Source organism: Marmota marmota, unplaced genomic scaffold, assembly GCF_001458135.2.
Source record: "Marmota marmota marmota unplaced genomic scaffold, marMar, whole genome shotgun sequence".
In the NCBI taxonomy this organism is placed as follows: Eukaryota; Metazoa; Chordata; class Mammalia; order Rodentia; family Sciuridae; genus Marmota; species Marmota marmota.
The window spans coordinates 14,418,810-14,425,460 of NW_025999941.1; positions in this window are offsets into that span (position 1 = coordinate 14,418,810).

The window sequence follows — 6,651 nt, forward strand, 5'->3', positions numbered from 1 at the left end:
TTTTTTCGGGGGGGGGGGGGCAGGGTGTTGGTTTGCAGAGATATTATGTGTTTAGAGATCAATCATTTCAGAAAAATATTTGGGAACCTTCTTTTTCTTCACTAACATGGAAGAAACTTAAACAGAAATCCTAAAAACATTGTTTTCACATACTTCATTTAAAGTCCCCTTATTTTCTGCAATTGTGGAAAGCATTGTTATGGCTGTGAAAACTGTTTTACGTTTTAACATGATCAATTTTAAAATGCTCATCATGAATAGCAGCATAATATTCCACTAAGTGGTTACACAATGATTTGTTTAAACTGATCCCCAATAGTTGAAGACATTTTAGTTTGAAATGCTATGAAGAAGATGCTTCTCTATAAATTGCCACTATATCTGGTCATGCTGGGCCTACGATATCAATGTGCCATGTTTCAATGATTTAACTCTGGCTTCAGCATTGAGGTCTGGTAACTAGGCCTCACAGCTTATTTCTGAGCCTATGGTATCCAGCAACTGAGTCCCTGGAGATTAATGCTTTCTCTGAGGTGTTGGTGGCAAAGATTTTTTCTCCAAAGCTTCTCCTTGGAAGCTTCATTTTGAATTACCTAACTTCTCAGTGCCTCAGCTTCCACACCTTCAAAATAGGAATGATAACAGTTCCCACCTCACAGGGCTGATGTCAAGAATTAAATGAGGGGCTGGGGATGTGGCTCAAGTGGTAGCGCGCTCGCCTGGCATGTGTGCAGCCTGGGTTTGATCCTCAGCACCACATAAAAATAAAATAAAGATGTTGTGTCTGCCGAAAACTAAAAAATAAATCTCTCTCTCTCTCTCTCTCTTTAAAAAAAAAAAAAAAGAATTAAATGAGATTGCGGTCACTTTCTCCCATGGGACTTTTTCTTATTCCTTGTCTGTCTAAAGTGCTGAAAACCAGGAGTGAGTTTTTCTTTTGCTACCAGGTTGGCCAATCCTAGGACCTTGGTCCAGGCAGGGTTATAGAACCCAAGATCAATCATGACATCTTGGGGCTGGGATTGTGGTTCAGTGGTAGAGTGCTCGCCTAGCATGCACGAGGCACTCGGTTCGATAAATAAAGATATTGTGCCCACCTAAAACTTAAGAATAAATATCTAATGAAAAAAAATCATGACATCTTTTGGGGGAATCAATACTGAAAATATTTCAGGAACAGCAGTCACCAGGAGTCAGGGAAGGAGGGCAAGGAAAAGGATGGTTCAGTATTAGTTTCATGGTGCTGCTGTAACAAAATGTCAGAAACTAGGTTTCTCTAAATGATAGAAAATTATTTTCTCACAGTTCTGGAAGCTAGGAGTCCAAAATCAAGGTGTGGATGGGGTTCTGCTCCCTCGAAAACCTTTAGGGAATTCTTGACCTCTTCTTGACTTCTGCTGGTGGCTGGTATTCGTTGGTACTCTTTCGTTCCTAGATGCATCACTACAGTCACATAACTGTCTTCTTTTTGTCTTCACTGTGTACTACTGGCTGGTATCTAGGTCCAAACTTTTTCTTTTAAAAGGATACCAGTGATATTAGACTAGGGGCCTACCTTAATGATTAACTTAATTACCTCTGTAAAGATCCTATTTACAGATAGGGTCACATTCTGAGAAACCCAAGGTTAGGACTTCAACACCAAAGGTTAGCACTTTCAACCCCTAACAGGCTTGGAAAAAAAGCAGTTAGAACAGGCATTGTGGTGTACGCCTACCATACTAGCAACTTGGAGGCAGAGGCAGGAGGATTGCAAGTTTACAACCTCCCATCTCAGAATGAAAAATACAGGGCTGGGAATGTAGCTCATTGGCAAAGTGTCTCCAGGTTCCCTCCCCAGTACCACAAACAAACCAAAAGCAGTTTTCTTTCTTCTTCTTCTTCTTTTTTTTTTTTTTTTCAATGCTGGGAATGATCCCAGGGCCTTGCACATGCTAAGCCCCACCAATTAGTTTTAATAACAGTTGGTAGACGAGGTACCTCATTTGCAAAGAAGGTCACCACAATTCCTCCCAGTCTTATAGCCATGTCCCTTTGTGATGCGACTCTGCTGATCTTCCCATCAAGAGCCGGAGTCTGTTTCCACCTCCTCTTCAATCTGACCTGGTGGTGCAACTTGCTTTGACCAATAAAATGCAGTGGAAGTGATGTCATACGGTCGCTAAGCCTGGGTCTCCTGATGCCTGGTAGCTATTGGCATGGATCTCCGTCAGTCCTAAGATCTTTTTGTAAATGGATCTAAGATGGGCTGCTGCAAAGACAAATGGATGTGAACAGCCAGCACCACACTGCATAAGCAATGAAGTTTTCTTAAATGATGTGGCCCCAGCGGAGCCTCGGCATGCTGGAACTGTCATTGCACGAATGACCTCAGATGAGGCCGGCAGAACTGCACAGTTGGGTCCCGCCCAAACTTTTAGTCTAGAGCATCGAGAACAAGCAAAAATGGTGTTGCTTCAAGCTACTAAATTTTGGAGTGATTCGTGAACCTGACAATAAGTGATTGATACAATAGATCTGGTGTCAGAAGCTCGAGTCTTCTGTGGTTGACCATCTCAATCACCTCAACTAAATCACTTAGTTCTATCAGCTCCTGCCTCCTTCTTTGGTGACATGTGGACATTTTACGTACCCATCACCCTTGGTTCCAGATTTCAGGTTTTTAGTTTCAATAAAACTCCACTCAAAGAGGAATAACCAAGTAAGAGGAATTTATCAGCTCAGGTAATTGAAAAGCCCAGTTGGTTCTGGCTTCAGGTATAACTTAATTCAAGGACTCCAGCGAAGATATTGGGGGTTCCTTGGCCCCCACCTCTGCTCTGTTCTGCTTCCTTATGTTCATTTCATCTTTAGGCAGCCTCAATGCAGCTGGCCCCTCCCCTCTGACTTCAAGGCTTAAGTTCATCCATCCTGGCCAACCCAAGAGGAAGTTTGACTCTCCTTGTACCAAGTGGAAACAGGGCTGGTCAGGTTGGGGGGCTGAGATGCTTGCTCCCCACAGCAAGTGAAGTAGGGAGGCAGAGAGTAAGGGGTGGGGAAAGATTGGAGGAGACTCACCAAGACCATCTGGGGAGATTTGTACATAGGGAAACCGGGGTGTTATTACTAGAAGAAATGGAAGCCTGCGCAGCTAGAAAATAACAGATGTTCGCTCTCTATCGCATTGCTGGGTGAACAGATAACAGTAATAGCTTACATTTATTAAATGCTTATTAGGTGCCTGGCACCACTTTGAGTACTTTATGTATATTAATTCCTTTTAATCCTCTCAATTTGGAAGTAGATGCTGTTATTTTCCCACTTTACAAATGAGAAAGCCCAAGCACAAAGAGGTTAAGTTTGCTGTTGGCCACACTTAAATAAGCCACACGAGAACCCAGCTAAGGTAGCTTGAGAACGAGTGTGCTTTTAACCACCAGTCTATAGAGATGGTCCCTGACTTAGGAGGGCTTGGCTTTATGATGGTGAAAAAGTGATCTGCATTCAGTCCAAACTATACTTTGAATTTTGAAGTTTAAACTTTGACAGGGGCTAGCGCGAGTTCTTGAGATGCTAGGCAGCAGCGGCTCTTAATTAACCACGTGATCCTGAAGGGAACTGATATTCTACAGCTGCTGTGTTGCTAGGCTAGTATGTTCAGTAGGTGTACTAAATGCTTTTTTTGCCTCATGATATCTGTGACTTACAGTGGGTAAGTCTGTAACCCCACCAGGCTGTAACCCCATATGTTAAGGAGGATCTGTACTCCCCATAGGTCACTAGCAGGATGGTCCCTAAATTTCCCACTCCCTTATATACAATCCTCTTGTCCTAAGAGTGAGTTAGTTGTTCATATTGCAAAAGTGACAGATAGTTACTCTCAAGCCAATCACACGGGGTTCTCTTGCCAGCTTGGAAAAAGGAAGCTGCCATGTTGTATGTGGAATTGAACTTGTAACGAAGAACAACCTGGGCCAAGAGCCAGCAAGACAATGAAGATCTCAGTCCTACAACCACAAGGAACTGAATTTTGCCAGTAACTAGAAGAGGACCCCCAGTTCCTAAGGAGAGAGCCTGGCCCACACTTTGATTTCAGCCACATGAGCCCCTGAGCAGAGGATCTGGCTGTGCTGTGCCCCAAACTCAGGCTTTTAAGTATTATTATTTTTTTTAATTGTAGATGGACACAATACCTGTATTTTATTTTAAAATTCTTTGGTGGTTGTAGATGGCCACCATGCCTTTATTTTATTTGTATGTGGTGGTGCTGAGAATCAAACTCAGTGCCTCACACATGCTAGGCAAGCACTCTACCACTGAGTCACATCCCTAGCCCCAAACTCAGACTTTTAGATTTGCAAGATAAATGTGTGCCGTTTTCAACTGCTAAATGGAGGGTAATTTGCTGGGGACCGAAGCATCTTCTCATTGAAGCCTTCTCATCTTCCCATCAAGGAAGTGAGCTCCTCTTTCCTCTCCCATCCCCAAGACATTCAGGCCAGCTGTGCTTCCTGGACTGTGCAGCAGCCACATGGGGTAGGGGTAGTGCACATTGGAATCAGGTGGGAGCATGGCAGGGTCACTGCCTGGTAATCTTGGGGCACCAGTATTGAAAGAGTGTCTGGTGCTTATGCTGTGTGGTTGGTTGTAGAATGAATGGAAACACATCTGTGTAACGTACCTGTAAAACTTTTTAAAATAAGAACAGATGGACCCTGGTTTGTGCTTCTGAGAGCAGTTTGGGGTAAACTTCAAACTGGGGCCTGAGGGCAGTCAGGCCCAGACCTACTATGAGATGAAATTTTAGCATGAGGCCCCTGCACAGTGGTGATTCACTCTCCAAATCCGCTCTGGGTTTTTTTTCTGGGACTCTGAAGCCCTGTCTTTTCATTATCAGAGTTGTGTGTGGTGTTCCCAGCATGCTCTGCAAGGTCAGTGCTCAATAACTTTGTTGAAGCAGCGAACAGTTCATAGAAGGAATTTGGCATGGTGCCTGGTAGACAGTAAGCGCTTCACAAAGGGCAGCTTTTATTATGTCCATTTTACAGATGAGGAAACTCGCCTCAGGATGCTGATCTGAGAGTTCTTTAAATTCAACAGATTACCCCCCATTGTATCACTTAACCTTTAAAGAACTAGGTTCGCTGGGGTCATTCCACCCTGTCTCAAACCTCTACTAACACACGAACGTCCCTTAAACGCAACACTTCCAAGAAAAAGGGCCCTCACAAGCATTCAAAAAGGATTCAGGACTCCAACAAAACCAGGAAGGACCAAATTCCAAAGCAAACAAACTGGCCTCATTCCCCACCCTGCGCAGGGTGTTCACCCCGTTCTGCTAAAGATAGAGCTTGGGCCCTCCCCAGGAACTTCCTGGCTTTTATTAGTTTGTCATCCCAAACCTAACTTTTCAAAGGTTTTGCTTTGGAAGCGTGGGTGTGAAATTGCTTCCCTAATCACATCTTGCGGGAGGATCTCCGAACATCTGTATATTATTTGAAAACCGAGCATCCGGTTGGGACGTTTGGGCGTGTGTGGGACCCTGCCGGGGTGGGATGAAACTGCAGGGGCACGTTAAAAACATGTCAACGGCGCTTTTAAACAGAGGCAGAAGAAATTAGGCAAAAATTACAAATGGCTAATTATCTTGGCTCAATTACACATTTAATCAAAAGCCCGCCTCCCCCACTTTTAGTATTAGCGTAAGAAGGAAAATAGGGCGCTTAGAAGTCTAAGCGATAAAGATCTTCTCACCGGGAGCCAAGGGACAAAACTCATTACAGATAAGCCTAGTCCTCCCATTTCCCCCGGAAGCCTCTCCCCATTGCTAAAGAAGCAGTGGCTCCCCGGGTAGCTGCCAGGAAATCAGTCCTGCCCCGCGGCGCTGCTTTCACCCCGCCAGGGGTAAGAGGCGCACTTCCCGTGCCCTCCCCGCGGTCAGACTGGGGTGCACGAACCTGAGGAGCTGCGAGTTGGGAAAACTCCGCCACCTATTCTTAGTGGCTCCGGGAAAGGGGGTGTGGGTCTTGGAAGGGCTAGATTTTGTAAGCCTGAGATCGCTATCCCTCCCCTCCCCCCTCTCCAGTCGTGGACTCGGCCAATGGAAGCTCGAAAAGGGGGGAAAATTAAATCTCAAGGCAACCCGAGTGCAAAGGCCGCTCGGCTTTGTTTCTAGGTGGGGGAATGCGCTGGGCTGGGGGCGCGAACAGGGGGCGCGGATGGTGCGCCCCACCGCGGCGCTGTCAAGGCAGTGAAGCTAACAGGAAACCCTCTCGCCTTAGAACAGGCAGCTGGTTGCCTCTGTCTTTTCCCCAGACTCGGGCCAAGCCACCCCTAACCCCACCCCAAGTCCGGGATCAGCGAGCTACGCGGACTGGGGAATCTAGCCAAACGCGCGGAGCGCGCAGCGTCTTTGAGAACACGCACAACGGGAATCTGGCAGGCTCGTCGGCCCCTGAAGGCTGCCGCCCTCCTCTGTCTCCGAGATTGAGCCAGAGTCACCCCCAGCCACCAAAACTCTTTCCAGTAGAGCTCGCAGCTCCCAGGGTGCGCTTGCAAAGCTGAGCTGTGGGACCTTCGGAAGGCGGGAGCCAAGCGTGGCCGCTTTAAGAGCGCGGAGCGCGCGTTCCCGTCGCCGGCTGCCCCGGGCTGCGCGCCCCCGTCGTCACAGCG